Source organism: Amblyomma americanum, chromosome 3 (assembly GCF_052857255.1).
Source record: "Amblyomma americanum isolate KBUSLIRL-KWMA chromosome 3, ASM5285725v1, whole genome shotgun sequence".
In the NCBI taxonomy this organism is placed as follows: domain Eukaryota; kingdom Metazoa; phylum Arthropoda; class Arachnida; order Ixodida; family Ixodidae; genus Amblyomma; species Amblyomma americanum.
Window position 1 is genome coordinate 137,429,641 of NC_135499.1, and position 19,138 is coordinate 137,448,778.

Below are 19,138 nucleotides of genomic sequence, written 5' to 3' on the forward strand. Positions count from 1 at the left end.
CCACCTGCCCGTCTCTTTCTCAATCAATGCAAGTTGCGTCGATTATGCTGCCCGCAAAGAGAATACATCCCTTGAAGAAACTGAATAGCATTACCTTCAGAAATTCAGCTCGCTGTTCTACTGATTCCTGAGAACTGTGCAATTAGTGACAATTAATGCGATCGAAGGAATCGATGCCGACTTCAAGGCCACTCAGCTGAATTTTGCGATGCACGCTTTTATTGGAGAGAAAAAAACAGGAGCGCGAATCAAGACGGGGCGTAAACAAAGAGTGACAAACTGGAGAATTCTGTTTATCCCATTTTTGCGTCGCACTCTTCTCTTTTTCAACAGTAATGGACCAATTAGCCCGGCGGTGGGCTCTGCTCGTTTACGCTTTCTTTAAGAAGACTATTTTTTACACTCATACAGTATGGTCTCAGTGTTGTAAATGATATTATAAAACTGGCCTTCTGTGTTTAACGACAGTCTCTTCGGAAGAATTTCTCCTAGAAATTTTAGGCATCCTCATTTAAATGAAAAAAAAACGTTTAATTCCAGCGAAGCATCTATGCGTTTTCGATACTCTCTGTCCATCGTCTCCGGCAAGCATCCTTATCTTATTCTTATTTTATCCTTATCTTATCTTTATCTTATCCTTATCTTATCCTTATCTTAGCTTTATCTTAGCTTTATAGTATCCTTATCTTATCTTTCCTTACCTTATTTTATCTTGAGATTGAGAGGCCGCATGTCTTCAAATTGAAAGCGGCCGAAAGAGACAGGCATTCTGAACTCGATGATCGAAGAGCGCATTTGTTGTTATCTCCAGTGTCTATTTGTTTTCTACGAGAAGTTTTCGTGAACAGGCCATATGAGCAGTCTGTGCAGCCGTCACACCACCCGGGACAATATTTTCGATTTTCCGAAATAACTCCAAACCATCAAATTGACTAGAGCAGAAAGTTGGGCGAGTTGGTTTAGGTGCATGGTGAAAAAAGCGCGTGAAGACCTGTACCTGTATTTATATCTGTGCATTCGGGAATAAATGGTCAGTTGAGAGTGGAGCGCTCGTCCTTGTTTCTTCGTTCCGTCTTCGTCTTTACGCGCTTTTTCCACCATGTCCGAACCATCAGTTCACATTCATGGCTTTGACTTGTGTTAAACATTGAGGAGAACCACAAAATGTACCAAAACATTTTTTATCCCACGCTACAGCCCTGAAGTCCACCTAAAAACGGATAAAAGACTTGAAAATATTTCCCGAATATTTCACCTAGCATGAGCACCCTAAAAACATGGCCGGAAGGTGCAAAGTGCTTATTATTTCCTCGGTGCCACCTAAGCTGGTTTGTTGTCACTCTTGCATCTCTCAAGAAGCAAAGACACCCTAACGCAAACCAAAAGAAAGCGGTACGGATGAGTATGTTACTACTTTAATTTCTAGCTTAGTTAATTAACAGCTCTTTACGCATACAAACATCTGCGACGACCAAACTAGGCGAGGAACGTTAATGCAAACAGAACAGCATACACCAGTCACTAAAAACTACCCCGTGCTACGTTAGTCAGTGCAGTGTATAAGACGTCCTTATCAGTTCAGTTTAATGAATAATTCCCCAGGCCAAAAGCATGCAACAATGGCGGGCTAACTTCTGGAGAAATGAAACGTGTGAAGGTTCAGAGATATCTCTATTGTGGTTCGGAGAAGCGAAGAAAGTATTCGTTCCTACCGGTCTTCTACCACTAACATATTCTTTGCGCAGTGAAGGCGCATTAATCAACTATGAAAGCATTGTCTTGTCACCTCTTGCAGTGTACGCCGAGTTTCTAAGTGCTGCTGTTCTTGCTGCACAGCATCGAGCAGACGACTCCTTCCCTCCTTCCCTGACCGTGCCAGTTGGGAAACGCGGCCCGCACATAAAACACATGCTTGGATCGAGCTACTTCGTTAATGTTTATTTTCTGACCTTCATCTCAATAGCTCATTGTTTCACATGAATCGTTCATTATCTGACGAGTGGTTCAATCAATAGATGGTTTGTTCTTCTGGCGACAGCTATTTATAGTGATTTCAGTTGTAGCGAGAAACTAGGCTCCTGTCGCGAGAAGCCGCCGCGGTCAAGGACTGAAGCGCGTCAACAATATAATGACAGCGCACCAATACTATCAAGGGCGAGCGCAGAGACAGATTACAAGGGCACCTCCTGCTCAGCGGCGTATTCGGTAAGTGGAAGAGGAACTTACATGAAGCCTACCCCGAACGAAGGAGATAGACGAGCTGGCGTTTAAAGCACGACCAAAAAAATCCGCCTCTTATATACCGCATGCGGCAAGATTCAGTCGCATTAGCCTAGCAGTATGTGCTTTTACCAAGAGTACAACCATCGCCAGAACTCATGCTTTTACCAAGAGTACAACCATCGCCAGAACTCAAAGTAAACACAGCTGATGAACACGATGTTATAGCACGTCAGCTCAGCTCAAGCCTGTACATTCATTCGCAAGTATGGAGAGGAGCCTTCGCAGTTGTTATTTTTCCTTAATTCCCCTATTGCAACGTGCCTAGTGACCGTTCACGATAAAGGCACCAGCAAGCCTTCACGCTGTCAAAAATGACAGCCGGTATGTCTGATACATTTCACAAATTTCCCAGGGAGAATAAAGTGCACAGGGTGGTTTGTAGTTCAATGCTGCCTACGCCAGGATTCACATTGCAATTAAAATTTCCTTATCGCGTTTTAGAAAGCAAAGTTGTTTCCTTGATTTGCCCACAAGAAGATCCCTTTCCGAACATTTGCTTCTTGTACTTCCATCCGTGCAGAAGGCATTCAAGAGATTCATTTCATTTCGTTTTCCCTTAAAGGCCCGAAGGCATTGCGTAATAGGAGAGCAAAACCAAGAATTTTGTTACAACAGGAACGTATCAAAACAGAGAAAGAATAATTGGATAAAAGAAAACAATGAGAAAAAATAACTATATGTAACATTTAAATGATCTTGTGATGGGCATACAATGCTAAGTGGAATGCTCGGTATCTAAACAAGAACAATATTTATACAAGCTACACTCAATCAATACAAAAGAAAACAGTGTGCAAAAGGCATGGCATAAAAAAGAAAAGTAACAACAAATAGCTCTTCGAAGTGCCGAGGTGAATATGACAAAACTTACTGCCCTGATGAAAAATAGTTTAGTTTTTCCCCGAGTGATTTGCGTTGAGCGCATGACGCGATGGGATTTGACAAGCCATTCCATATGCTATCGCGAAGAAAAAATAAAAGCCTAATTCTTCTTATCTGCAATATACCCAGACCCTTGCTATCCAGAGTGAAGTGCTGAGCCCCAATAAAGTTTTCTGATCGCCCAAAAATCCAAATCAGTGTTTTTCTTGGCGATATTCTACGGGAGGCTAGTTTTCTTGCATTCCAATAACACGCAGTACCAGCGCCGATCTATCGTCATTGCTGAGCGCATAACAAGCCCAAGTGTCATATAACTTTCATCTTTTGTCAAATGTTGAAACGTTATGTGCCTCACTCTGTCAGGAAAGAGCACTCGTTCGCGTTTCTTTTTTTTTTTTCAACTATAGTGCAGTAAGTTGACTTGAAATTGCACCATAAAAAATGTTTTTTCGCACTTCAGACACATCAGTTCTGGCTTTAAGTTTGCTTGGTTTTTTCTTTGCCCGAAGACGTGCAGTTCATGCAAGACTTAGCAGCGGGGGGATTTTTTCATAACCTCTTCGCTTTTGCACGAAAGTGAACAAACATTTCTATGCTTCTCGGTGCAGTATTTTCATTTTCTTCTTCTGACACGTGTGCCGTTGTCGAAGTTCACTTAAATTGCATTTCAATTTCTGAACCTCGAACTCCAAAGAGGAACACGGAAGGCTGCAGCTAGCAATACCTACGGCCTCACCTCGCGATATCAATTGGCCTGAGTCGTGCGCTAGTCCGTTTTTCAGTGATCCCCACACGTGTTGCACTCTGTTCTGTTATTTATTTATTTATTTATTTATTTATTTATTTATTTATTTATTTATTTATTTATTTATTTTTATTCATTTATTTCAGTTACCCTTTCGGCCCAGAGGGCATTATAGAACGGATTGATACAGTACCAAACAAAAAAGAAAAACAGAAAAAAGGAACAGGCAAAACGGAATACAGGAGTGAACCGGGGATTTATCTCATCTGAAAAGCACACGGCAACGCGGGGTAACAAAAAGTACTAACATCGCATGGGAAACATAGCTAATAAGTGGCAACACTCGTCAATGTTTGTCGTTAAAAACGATAAAGTAGAACACAATATGAACCCACATAAAGCACACAATATAACTTAAAACGGGCAAACTAAAGGGGTTAGAGTAAAGAAAATTCTATGCGTTATAATGCAAGCCTAGGTTTTTTCCTGAATACTTCGATATTGTTTGTATGCACCAGCGCGGCAGGCAGACGATTCAACTCTGCTGCTGTTTTAAGAATGAATGCCTATTAATAGGATGTAGTGCCGAAGTGGGGGATGCCTACTTTGCGCGGATTATCGATGCGCAGCGATACATATGTGGGTGACGTGATCATTTCGTTTTTTTTAGAATTGTATTGGTGTGGTAAATTTTAAATAAAAGGCACAAACGGGAAATTTTTCCCCGCATCAACAAGGGCGCTATTCATTAAGTTTCTTTCATGAGTGTTAGAAGCTGGACTACCAAAACATTATTGTAGTATCCTTTAAGCACCGAAAAAATGTTCGTTATTGTTATTGAAATTAAATTTTCGGAGCAATCACGACCAGCCCAATAATAATGCCTACTCGCCGTCACGGTGGCTCAGTGGTTATGGCGAGGCCCGTGCTAGAGGCCCGTGTACTGTGCGATGTCAGTGCACGTTAAAGAACCTCAGGTGGTCGAAATTTTCGGAGCCCTTCACTACGGCATCCCTCATAGACTGAGTCGCTTTGGGACGTTAGACCCCCATAAACCAAACCAATAACGCCTGCTCAACATCAGAAAAAGCATTACCTCCTTTCAACTATGAAGGGGAAAATTTGAGCACCCTTCGGTCACTCCTTTAAGCTCCCATACTTTTAATTCGGGCTACCGGGTGAGAGGGAGCGCCCCTCATTCAGAATAGGAAACTTCTAAGAATAAGGGATATCTACACGGCTATGTGACAGCTACATTAAACACAAACTTATTCTCTCCATCTCTGCCAAGCGGATCTACCGTAGGCCGCAATACCTGCGTGTTCACAAGGCCACCATGCATCTGGCATCGTATTAAACATGTAATTAAGGGTGCGTCTATTGCGTCTATCGCATAAAAAAAATCTTTCGAAATGAGGTTGTGGCGCCATCTACGGGCACCTTGATGAGATGAGAATGTTTGACTGCGTGAACCAGATGGCGCATCTAGTGAACCCAAAATTCGTCTTTTCCATGTTTGCGTAATTTGCAATATTTGTTTTTTCTTTCAGTTTTGTGCGCATTTCAGTGGAGAAAACGCATGGGTAAAGGCTATATTCCAGTCCCAAGAATTACCGTTCTTTTCCTGGAACCTAAGGATGGATATCTAACGAACTTCAGTTTCTTTATGCATATAGTGTTGGTCGTTCAGGTTGGTTAGCTAGTTGACATTACAAACCTTTTTCGCGAATATTTTTTCAATCAGTGCCTTCCTAGCAATTGCAGCCCCTCTTGGTTATAAGCACAATTTATATTGCGAACTACATCCTCATACATCAACTCGCAAAACTGCTGTATTTCGCCCCTTTTACAGCGACATCTATAAATGATCCGTTCCCTGGGTTTTGCTTAGTAGTTGTAGTAGTAGTACTAGTAGGAGGAGTAGTAGTAGGAGGAGGAGTAGTAGTAGTAATGGTAATAGCCGGAGCGTTAGCAACAGCAGCAGAAGTAGTATTAGTAGTAGTAGTAGTAGTAGTAGTAGTAGTAGTAGTAGTAGTAGTAGTAGTAGTAGTAGTAGTAGTAGTAGTAGTAGTATATAGTAGTAGTAGTAGTAGTAGTAGTAGTAGTAGTAGTAGTAGTAGTAGTAGTAGAGTCGGCCTAATAGGAATGTGGTAACCATGGTGAAGTAGCAGGCGGACGGTTACCAAGAAGGAGGAGGGTATCGCAAAAGCAGAGGAATGTAGACTGGAGAGTGGTTCCTTCCCGACTACTCAGGAGTGCTAGTCAAAGAATGAGTTTTTGTGTGAAACTAAAAATAGTGTTTTGCTGCCACACACATATGCATGTCGCTCTCAAATTATTTACCTCAATGTGTCGAAAAATGAAAGTGCTTCAACAACTGTCGCTGAATCTCGCCTTACTCAGTGGTAACTGTCCTGACAGTTTTTTGCAATTAATTTTAACTTGGAGATTTTTCCCCGAAAAACTGTTTGGCTTTGATGCTGCCCCTCGGTCCTGTTCTTACTCATAGTTACCATATATAGAATGTTTTCTGCAAATAAGGCAGATTCCTGCACAGCTTCGAACAAATTAATCAACGAAGTATTTTTGTTGCCGTAATAAGGGCTTTATTTTCGCTGAATTCAGATTTATCACTCCGACACTGAAGTGGCCAATATCGACCCTCCTATTCAGGTCGATCTGGGTGTGCGGAAGTAGAGCATTTAAACGGGCGATTGTTTTACCAAGTTAGAAAATTTTTAAAGCATCTTCAAGACGGACTCGTAGGGTTTTTTTGACACGTCCCGGCACAAGCAGTTAAATTTCATGGGACTTATGGTAATCGAGATAAGGTTTATATAGCACACCGTCATCTAGAATAAAGTGGATAGCTACCGGAATCTCGTATGGGTTTGTAAGGGCAAAATAAAAATTAAAGGCCTGTGCCTTTTGCCAATAGGAATCATTCGCTCGAGGCTTAATTTCGTTTCCCGACGTTCAAACTCTTGGATGCTCCGGTTTCCGTCACCACAGTAATCACATAGACATGTCTTACATCACAAAACCCGTGAACTGAGCATACATTTCCTGCTTAAAAAAATTACCCGTCTGCCATTCGGTGGCCACGCAGCACTGCAGTAAGGTTGGTTAAAAGGGCATTCAAAGCATATTCAAGTCGGCTATATAGACTGACAACCGCGTTCTGATCACAAAAAGCTGCTTTCACAGCAAAATGAGCTTTTATAGCTAAAAAATACACAACAATTAATTTCAGGTACCGCCGCCGAGACAAGGGTTTCACAAGCAAGCTGCGGTGACATCCATAGCTCTGTGTGCCTCTGTGGCTAGATAAGCCCACCATCTACATCCAAGCAGAAACCACGGAGTCTACAATTCAATCGACGTCATCATAATAGCAATAATAATGCGACAACATTAAATGCCCCGTTTTCCAGAAAATTCTACGTTGGCATTGTCGGTGTCGGAGTCGGCGCCGGCGTTGGGAGCGAAACATCGCGAGCATGACTCTGCCAGGTGATGCCCAGAGAGCAACCCAGGATGCAGGTGTGTCACCTTGGTCACGTGATCTTGCAGCGTCATCACAACCTGCCCACCGGATAGTGCGCAAACTACCCACCGTTGCAGGTGGCAGTTAAATTGATGATCTGTCGCTCGGGAAGAGCTACTTGGGTCGCACAAGTCCCACCGGTGGCAGCGCCTGCCATCACAGGACATTGGCACATAGCTCTAACCGCTGCACCACTGCGTCAGGAGTGGTACGAGAACTTGTACGGATCTACGAATGTAAAGTAGAGAACGACCTTCTGCATATATAAGAATTAACAGTTTATACTATCGCGTCATACTCTTAAGGCGGAGCTTAAGTGTCCTCTCCAATTTTTTTCTTATTTGAAATATAAATTTATCAGCTCTAGATACGTCTTTTGCTGCCGAACGATTGTCAACAGCAGCAGAAAAAGCCAAACAATCCATTTTTACTTAGAAGGAAAATTAGACGAAGTTGTTCTCAGTGTTCAGCAAACAAGAAAAAATTGAAGGCTCTTTTATTACTCACAAAACCGCCATCTCCAGCTGTTTCTCCATAATCGCAATCAGGGAAAGTAATGCCGCTTTTTATAATACATAAAATGACGTATTGGAAATAGCATGGGAGTATATGTCGATCTAGGCAAAAATTAAGTGACCACCGATCTGATGATAAGAAAACAGTATGGGATCATGATTAAGCTGAAGCGTATTTTTCAGGAATTCTCATGTAATTGAGAGCCGCTTACCTGTGCGCCGAAAAAGGAAAATTTATAAAAACTGTGTCTTCCCGATACAAACCCATGAGTCTGGAGGGCAACTAACAAGCTTTAAATTTAACTTAAAAAAGTGCAGCGATTGGTGAAAAGTAAAATTAAAGCCCAGTACTGAGAGACAAAATGTGAGAAGGGGCCATATTTTGAAACGTTTCGCTACATTTTCGTTTCATTCCAGACGTCATTCGTGACGAAAGCAACAGATGGTGGGAAAGCAAACAATAAAAGAAAGGCGTGCTGGTCTTGTAGCAGCACCGCCGCATGCAGTACTGCTGAGTCACAGGGGCACGTTTCGCCTATTGGTCGCACGACCGCCACACAGTTTATTTCCCGAGATTCGATTAGCGCCGCTGTAGTTCCTTAGGGGTGTGCAAGGCGATGTCGTGCTTCGACATTCCTCGGCGCCAGCGCTGGCGCACCAGTGAGGCATGGGTTCTGGGCGCGTTTATGCAAGTAAGTGACGGTGGTAACGTAGTGGTGGCGGCAGTGGTGAGTGGCTCACGAAAGATAAGGAAGTGGAAATGGCACGGTCCTGTTGGCTGGCGATTGGACCGTTATAACCACTGCCAGTATGCCGATAGGAAAAGGAAGGGGAGAGGTTATACATTCAGGGAGGATGGTCGCGCGGCGCCGCCTTGGTGTCCGGAGAACACCTGCCTCCCCCGAGGCTGATAAGTTCATATAAGGTCGTACAGGCTAGTGCCCTTTAGGAAGGTAAGGAGGACCTGGTGTATCTTTGCAGGTTGGAGCCCGCTGGCGAGAAAGATGTGCTCCAGGTTGTAGGAGGGAAGCCCAAGTAGCCGGAGCCCAGACGTCAACGCGGCCCCTTTGAGTTGAGAAGGCAGTGCACCCATTGATAAGGTGCACCTAGGTTTCATCGAGGAGGCCACAGTTTTTGTCTAAACACTGCCTATTAACATTAGCCTACAAATGTGTACAGCCATAAATATATACATTGGCTATGAGCTGTCATAAGCATTTGTCTATAAGACTTGCAGTGCACTTTTGTGCATAGGATATCTCTAAATGGTATGGTCATAAATTTATTAATTGTCTATAGGCTAGTGAACTAGTCACTGAAAATCTTCAATAGAAAATTTTAAGACTTTATTGTCAGAAGTCTACGGACACTCTATAGACTTTCTAAAGAAATTTCTTTGCGAAAACGGCAAGCGTTAAACAGGACTTGAAATACGAAGCGCTCGTGCGCTCTTCCATTAGTTAAAAAAAAATGACGGAAGATGTAACATGTTCAGGCCAGATGCTATTTAGGTGCGCTAGCACTTCGGTCTTCATTTCGGTTTCCGTTGGAGCCTCGATTTTCAAGTTCATGCAGGCTTCTGAGAAATATCGGCGAAATCGGTGAGCGGTGGCTTTAGTGCTAGTACTCTAAAATTGGAGTGAACACTTAAGCTGCGCCTTAAGGGTATGACACGATAGCGTCAATGGGTCAATGCCCATATATATGCGGAAATGATCATTCTTTACTTTATATTCATAAGCAGCTGGGAGCTCTTATATCACTCCCGGCACAGCGGTGCAGCGGTTAAGCTATGCGCCATTGCCATGCGATGGCAGGTGCTGCCACCTGTGGGACTTGTGAGACCGAGACCGAGACAACCTCCTCAAGTTTCCTCAGGTTTGAACAACCTCTCGCGACCAATCATTAATTGAACTGCCACCTGCTACTCAATTTGCTCGCTATCCTGTGGGAAGATTGTGATGACTTCACAAGGTCACGTGACCTGAGTCGCTCACCTAGGGTGGGCGACCTTGGTAGCCAAGGAATACAAATCGGTCAGACAGTGGCGAAATCGGTGAGTAATTGTATTAGTTCTAGAGCCCTAAACCAGTTGGTCCTACGGTCGCGAATATGCTCACAGACCTTATGTAGACAGCAGTTCGCGTTGTGCACAGAAGGTGCTGCCACCAGCTCCTCTGCCATCTCCCGCTTTCTGAACTACCGTTCGCAGCAGATGGCGAACTGTTGCAGTGCAGCTGATAAACGCACGTCCAGGTGCCTGCATTCTGATGTCATCTGTTTACAGAGCAATGCACACACTGAAGTAGAGAAAAGCGGTCCTGTGATAAATGAGCGGTCAAAGGTTTTTCGTGAGACCTCGCGTACAAGTGCGGTCAAAAGCAAACGGAGCACGCATTGCCTTCTAACATTTTTCACACGTAGCCTAATTTAAACTGGCAGCTGTGGCATGTGCAGGCTCGTAGTGGACGCAAGTGCGCTTGCTCAAAGACAAAATTTATTTGTGTGCGATGGGAAAAGCGTAACTCTAACTATAACAGAATAGAATGCTCCGTTTACTTATGCCCACACCTGTACATTACTTATGTACACACCGTTTACTTATGCACACACCTGTACATGTACATCTGCCTTTTACCCTGAAAATCGCATCACTGCAGCTGCAGCCTTTGTGGCTTTGGAAGACAGCGAGTATTCACGCTTGTACTACGCAGTCACTCCTTCAAATACTTTGTTGCAATAGGAGCGCTGTGACAAACTTTTCGAGCGTGCACTTCCCGTCATGACTCCAAGTTTCTCGCGTTGCACTGTGGTCTCTGTAATTTTGATTTCAGCAACTAAATATGTGGCATAGGATGTTGCGTGCTTCTAAGTTCACAGAGAGACCGGTAGCACAGAATGTGGTGAAAGATAATAGAACAATCGGACCTACAACTCCAATCTTCTTTATTTTAGCATGTTTATGGTAAATCCCAAAAATGAGGAACAAGTTTCGATTAATGATGACGAACTGAACTTTTCCTCAGGTTTCAAGGATGTATGATGCATTTCATTCATATAGCACAGATTGTCGCTGTCTGAATGCAGGTTTGTATGAGAGCACTACATCTGTGAGTTGTGGCGGCGTAGAAGGTGGAAGGCGTACCTAAACTCGAGTTTTGTGGTGCCCATTAATGTGAAAGCCTTCAACATGAACTGAAGACGTGGCACGGAAAAGCGCTCGCATGCACGCTGCTTTCAATGACGTTGATGTAATGCAGCGAATATTTGTTGCGTGTAAAGGGCACATATTTCACAGCGGTGAAATTTCGCATGATATGATTTTATATATTTGCGCCGCACCAGCTATGTCAGCGACATCTTAACTCCTGAGCCAATGTTTCGTTCTTACTTTCACTAGAGTCGAGCAGCACGCAGCTAGGTACTGAAGCTGGCTGTCGAGCAACGTGCATAATCTTCCATTAGAAGCCGGCATGTTAGTGGAAGACAATATCTCGGCAAGAAGCGAGCCACCATATGCGCGTGCTGTTTCCGCTTTAAATTTTATGCAGTGCCAAATGAAGGAATCACCCTCAGTTTATCTGTACACATTACCCTTCGCGGCCACTCTGAGGTTTGTAAAGCAAGCTCTTTGACTAAAACGTGCTCATAATTAACTTTACCACGGTATTTCTTATTTACGAGAAGAAAATGCGCTCAGTTTCCGTTTATCCATGCACCCTGACCGATTCGGGCAGTAAAAACGAGACGTGTAAATTAGATGGTTAATACAACCTGCAGCACCAGCACATCCTCTGCGCACTCGCACAACACTTTTGTGCCACCCGCCTGCCCATTAACCTTCTTGCAAAGCCCGAAGAGCTAGCGCTTCTCAGGCGTGCGTAAGCACCTCAATTCGTCGGTACAAGAAGGCACCTGACCAGATACGGCGCTGCCCATGCTTTTTTGCTGTAAAGTGCCCGCAGGGCTTTTCAGGAATGCGCCAGCGCCGGCAGCGTAGAAACCAAAACGTCCGCATCTCCGGAGTGATCGCATGACCAAATATGGCGTCTGGTATCCTGTTGCGGTTTAAACCATGCATAACACACTGCACGCTTACTTTATGGTTGCTCTAGATACACGAGTCTAACATTTAGTCTGAATATCGAAGTGTTTTTATTTACAGTTTCGAGGTAATTGGGTAGATGTACTTATTTCAGGAGAAGGTATAGGGCTTGTTCCACGGACAGCCCGTTTCACAACTTCCAGAACCGCTCCATCGGTCAGAGCAGACTCCAAACGAATATATAGTGTCTTGTTAACACGGTCGGGTAAAAGCAACCCTACCGCGTGGTGTTTTGTGTAGTCAACGGAAGGTCGACTAAAAAGTACAAAATCCAGGGTAAAGTAATCCACTTCAGGAGGGTTGAGAGCATCTGTAAACGGAAAGAAACCGTGGGCTGTGTAGTTTACTGATTCTGCCTAGATAATCAACCATTTAGATTTGTCTCTATGTAATGGCGCAGGAGGCATGCCCTCATTATGTATAATGTGAATCGTAATGGTTCCTAAAGCCCATAAGACCTAACACGGACACTTTTATGTTAACGTACACACGAGGCATATGTCGACACCGATGCTTAACATATCAATCAGCGCACATTTCGTATGGCATTTACAAGAACCTATGCTTTGCGTTAGTTGTTCACTACCGGCGAATAAAATAGATGCAGAATATCGTCTGGGGTCGTTCATGTTTGATTACGGCAAGGCAGTAAACCAATCACTGTTATAATGTTTGCTCAGAAACCTTACAGTATTTAGTTGAAGAATATGAAATTGTAAATTGTAGCTTTTCAAGCGTAATATGGACGAATGAAATGAAGCACTCGATCTAGTCCCAAATTTTCAAAGGACACCAAATTCAAAAATTAAGGCTATCCTGGTAGATAACCTTTTCAGGAATTTCACTAGCGTTCTTTCTTCTGCGTGAAAAGATAATTTGCTGCATAGAAAACAGAAGTAACGTTCCTGACTTCATTCCCCATATTATTTTTCCACGAAGCGCGCCACCATGTGGATCAGTTTACTAATTATCCACTGCTGATCTTGATTAATCAGGGCTGCCACAGATGGTGAGCGAAAATACGTCTTGAGGCGTCCATACAGTGAGAAAAGAAAAACAAAATAAAATATGAAATTTTTGCCTTCCGGTGGGCTTTTCGCCAAAAATTATTTTGTATTGGACCTTTTTGCTACCTACAATCTGGTTTCAACGACAATGAGTGACACTGCAGAGATTTCAAAGCTACAGAGCGTGGGCTGCTCTTGAGAATTCTCGACTCTGAAGTTGACACACACTGTATACGGCGACCTGCACTCCAAGTCGACCGAATGCCAAACCATGCCATGCTTCCCATGCTTTCAATGAAGAAGTCGGTTTTCTTGCCTTCAATTATGTACAAGACTGAAACTCTAGTCCTGAAGTAAGTGGCCAGACCAGCATATGTCACGTCGCTTGTTTTAGCGGCGTTGTGTTACTTGCCATAGCTTAACCGGCTTCCAGACCGCGTGCAACATTGCATGCATGAGAAAACCAGATACCACAGTTCGGCAGCTATGGAGGGTTTTTAAGTCGTAATGCTATATCGGTCTTGTTCGTTTCGCACCACAAAAATAATATTGCAAATATCGGCCCCTTAAGCTGCAATGTAAATAATGTTCAACATGGTAGCTCGTAAGCGCTTGGCATGGTCGATTTGAAAACAGAAGCTGCATCGTCGCACTGCTTGAGTCTTATCGGGGAGATTGTTGCTCGTCGTGTAAACTAAGGTTAGGTAGATAAGCAGTGCAACGAGCAAGCAATTCAGAGATAGTAATGAATGTAGTATGAAAGCAGGTGATATTCCCGGAATGAAACAGTGTTGTCGACAGCCTTTTCATATTGGCAAAAGTTTGCGGCTTATTCACGACCTTCTCTTAGTAAAGCAGGTATCTGTTTTCTCAGCACACTAATCTAGCAGCGCAGCTTTACTTTGTATCTCTCTTTAATGTCCTTTTCAAATTAAAAAAAAATAATGTCTATTATGTCACGTATGTTTCTGTACAAAATTCTTAATTTGGGATTTTTGCACTGACGCTCTCCTTTTGTAATTTTTCTGCCATTCTATATCACTTTTGCTCATCATTTGCTCTTCAAAAGGCAAAAAGTTTCCGCAAAAATATTTATGAAGAACAACGCAATCGATATGATACAAACCTTGGGACACTTCTAACGTTATTCTGCTTTGTATGACATCCGTCCAAACCTTGAAAGATTGTGGATTTCGGTCGGTGCCGTTGAACGTCACAGTTGGTGCGACTGTATACTCCACTGTCGCCCCATCTACTCCCAGTAAGCAGGAGACTGTCACCTTGCAATTTTTTTTGTAATGTTGAAGACAGTCGTCGATTCTTTTCAAATGCTTAGCCAGACCGTAGACACGTCCGAAAATTCCTTCCAAATAAACTTTGTTATTCGCCTCCCCTTCGGCAAATACAACATTCGCCAATTCTACGGCATAATGCTTGGACCTTAGTTCCTGTCTCACTTTCTGAATGACCGTGTCCATGTACTGGTTGGCATTTTTCAAGCTCTGTACATCGACAATACCTAGAAAAAGAAATTAAGATTTCATTACATTGCTGCATCTAAAATCATCATTACACTGCTGCATCTAAAACACTGATCCATCAAAATCATCACCTAAAATAAACGACGTTTACCTGTTACAATGAGGAAGGCGACTTCAATATACAAAAAAGAGCTCATCCACTTCAACGGGATCATAACCCTCATCGCCTGGAATAAAGAGGAGGAAAAACGGATGAAAGTAAATGCAGAATACAAAAACGTGCCAACGTGATACGCAGGCCAGTGATGTCATGTCAAAACTTTTTGTGAACATTCCTCCATGTCTTACGGAATACGTTAAATCCTACAATACCCATCACCTCTGCATTTTCGAACGCAAAACGATAGAAATAGGCTACCAAAAAAGGAAAGATGTTTTTTTACTGACTTTACCACTTTTTTCAACCCACAACAAACTCTCCTCAGTGGCATCCAACTCAACAAATTCGGCCTCTGACCGTAATGGCAGCGTCATCGTGTTCTTAAAACTTCCATCCTTGCTGCAGCACAGCTGAACAGGAGCCTTTGCCTTCTCTAAAAAAATGTATATTATTTTCTTCCGCGTTTCATTATCGCTGTGCTTGGAGACTCGACGAATTGTCCACCGCCGCGAAGACTACAAAGCAGAAATCTTTAATCTTTAATCGCATGAAAATTTAATCGGTGCTAACACGTCGTGGAACAAAGCACGCCATACATAATGCACCAGCGTCGCGCTGAAAGATGGCATAGGATTGATTGAGATGGCGGAGGGGGGTCCTAAAATTTTAGGCCAACGTATGGTTTTGCAATCCAGTACTTTTGTGAACATTACAGTAGACGCCATTTGAGACGAATTTCAAGGGACCAGAAAATTTGTTCATTCTATCAGATGTTCATTTTAAGAGAAGTGCCCTTAAAAAAGGTATATGAACGTGCTAGGTGCGTCCATATAGGTGTATTTTACACGACAACAATGATTAAACTAGGCTTTCAGATAGAGGATACTCGCAATAGATCGTTTATTGCGCAATGCATGAAGTGAGCTGAAGGCTGAGAGCATCTTATCCGAATTTAAAATAGCATTTGGCCTAGTTTTCTTTTTTCACTGTTTCTTTTTTCTCACTATACCTCAGAGAGGCTGCTATTTTTTGTGCGTATTTTCAATTTTAACGCGATAGCATTAAGGCTTCCGTTCTGCCGAAAATCTGGCGTCGTCATCGGCGTCGATGTTTTGAGAGAAAAATTTACGGAGAAGCAGCCTAGATGGGCTACCTAGGTCACGTGACCTTGTGGCGTCATCGCAACCTGCACATTGGATTGTAAACAAAGTGTCCACCATGGCAGATGGCAGTTATATTAGTGATTGGTCGCGAGAGGTCGCTCGCGAACAGCATCGGAAGCAGCGAATTGCTTAACCGCTGCACCACTGCGCCAGGAGATGTGTGAGGACGTCCAGTGATCTATGGATGCAAAGTCGCGAATGACGAATTCCGCATATATGGGCACTAACCCATTAACGCTATCCCGTCATACCCATAAGGCGGAGCTTAAGTGCCCCCCCCCCCCCCCCCATATGTTTGCCTTCCATCCTGCTCCAAGTGCTTCGAAGCTGCCCAGTAAAACAGCCGTATTTCTCGAGACGATAAGAAAACCCAGGGTGAATATAAAAGGAAAGAAAACAACATGCATAATTATGCTACTTTTTCTATAGCGTGGTCAAATTAAAACTGCTGTTGAGTGCAGATAGCTAAAATAACCAAACTCGGCGAGGAATCCTTGATGAGAACATGAACCCTTCACCAAATACGACCCCGTGCTACTTTAAGCGGTGGACTGTCAAAGCTGTACGTTCCAGTGAAGCGCTACTTAACAAAATATTGCTCTGAGCCAAGGCCCTGACGCAGTGGCATAGTGACTGCTGGAGGAATTCAATATCACAAAGATGGAAAACTCCGCGTTCACTCACATGTCCACAGCGGCTTCAAGTCGCGGAAGAAATTTGTTGTGTCTATGTGACTTGTCTAGCGATCTTTTTGTGTTTGAGGAGTGACCGAAAATAAATCAACGATAAAATCTTCGTTTCGCCGTATGTAGCAGCGAAAGCCTTGTTTTCAAGTGTCTGGTGTCTGCGCATACGCACAGCCTTCATGAAAGCCTCTCTAAGGCTTTTTTTTTTGTCAGTGTTAATGTCAGTCGAGCGCTACTGAATTCTCTCTGATTGAGGCGTTTCTCGCAATGTTCTCCAATATCCATGTGCTCGATGCATTGTAATAGGTCTGTAATAGCTTTAGCTGAAATTTAAAAAAATGGCCGAAAATTGGTTAAAAATTTAACTAATTGGTAAAAAATGGTTAGTGGCTTAGAAACCATTAACGGCACAATGTCTGAAATGATCTTTTTTAAGTGATATTTATTGCCTCAAGGCATAAAGAGAGTATGTAATGATGTTAAAATAAAAGGATGGCTAAATTAATGAAAAAAGGTTGGGTGATCTAATGAAGTTTGGAAGTGAGCGGTGATGCGGTCCCTGCAGCGAAGCGGTACGTGACAAAGTACTGTTTTGCGAGGAACCCGATGCTGCTCGATGCCGGATTCTCGTCGGCTTCAGCGCAGGGCAAACCCACAGCAGGTGCTGAATATTGGCCTGGGTATTCAGGCATTTGCAGACTGAACACTCGGGGCGGGGACACAGCATCGAATTTGAGGCCGCTTTCTAGTTACGGCAGGAGTGAGAGCAACCCCGACTAGGGTCCTCCGAAGCTCAACCACCTTTGCACGGGTAAGACTACGGGGGAGTGTTACCGCACACGGAGAGATGGGGGCACCTGTGCGGCACCGGAGGTGCTACTTTCTCGTTAAAAGGAAAGTGACACCATGCAGATTTAGGAGCCGAGGCGGTTGGTGTCGCTGAATCGGCTCTGCTTTTGGGAGCTCAGATGAAAGCGCCCGAGACAGCCGCTGAGGATACAGGACTGTATTCAACACCCGCGCCCAGTCCCGCCTCGATAATCTGACCGTCTTGTCTTTGTGCACCAAGACCTTGCGTCCTCGACGAATGTTTCTCTAAGGCGAGACGGTGTAAAGCCTCCCCCCCCCCCTCCTCATGCGACAGCTCGTACCGCGTCCTAACAGGACGACAAATTCGGCGACTATCCTGCTGAATGGCCGTGAAGAGGTAGTCTCCTTGGAACGCCTCAAACCCGCACACCTAGAGACACCTCGCCAGGAGCTCCCCTCGGATGTTGCCGGCTTATCTGCCGACCTGTCTGCCGCCAAGGCAGCCCCATCTCTGTTCCATCGGCGAGCACAATTCGCCGTTCCGTCTGGGCGGGGGGGCCGTTTAGAACACAGTGACGCTGCAAAGCGGAGGAGCTAAGATCGGCGTTCCCAGCCAGCGAAAGAAGATAAAGATGAACGGCGCGTGCTCGGTGCGCACGCACGGCACGGGCTTGTTTGGTACTAAAAGCGTGCTACGCTGGTCCTGTTGCTCTGGCGCTCCGCTGCGACCCTGCAAATTTCCTACGAGGACAAGAATGCAGCCACTCGCATACGCCGGAGGCGAATGTAACCGCGCGAACCTGGGTGCTCTCCACATCAGTGACCTCTAAGATAGTGCTGCCAGGCACATGACGTTGAACACGAGCACACCTGCAGAGGGCATTGCGTACCCCGTGGGGTTTATTCGGAGAAAGGTGAGGCGCCTAGCAACAAAACTGTCGGTACCAAATTACGCCAACTGTTGTTTCTTTTAGCGCTTTGAATAATTCCAGCTGAATCCCTTAGCAAGTGCCGCCTGGCTTAAAAATGAATACATATTTTATCCAAGTAACTGAAAAGCAGCTTCGTTAAGTGGAAAGGACGAAATGAACTTAGGACATATGCTTTGCGCGAAATCGATAGCTATGGTAAAAGATTAGATATCGAGAGGTGGGAAAGTAGCCGTGAGCAGTATAACCAGGGTAAAGAAATCTAGAGAGATCGGCAATCACGGATGGCACCGGACAGCAAGTACTGGAGATGCACATATTGGAGACGTTTGTTTGGCACTGGACTTAAGCTTGCTCGTGATTAGTAAATTTAGTTAAAGCGAATTAAAAGTAAGGCCTGGGCGACCTCAACCAGCTGCAATTCCATTGCAAGGAATGGAACCCTGCAACTTACATAACGTCTTTTTTTTCTTACCAACCCCCCCCCCCCCCCCCCCCGCCTTCAAGTTAATTTAGGCAACCAGCTTATACAATGAGTGAAAAAGTTGGGCGAGTTGGTGCGTATTCATTATTCACAACAGCGCAGGAAACCCGCACAAAATGAGAAAACAGACAACACAAGCGCTGACTTCAACTGTAATTTATTAAGGGAAAGGAAGAATATATACATCTTCTAATCTTACAAAAAAAACATAAACAGAATCGACATACAAGGCGGGAACAAATGCGCACGTGTCCAACAACAAAAACAAAAACATTCTGGCCAGAGGAGGATAAAACTTGGATACGTCCTAAATCGCGCTATCAATCAAAATGGGCTCCCTT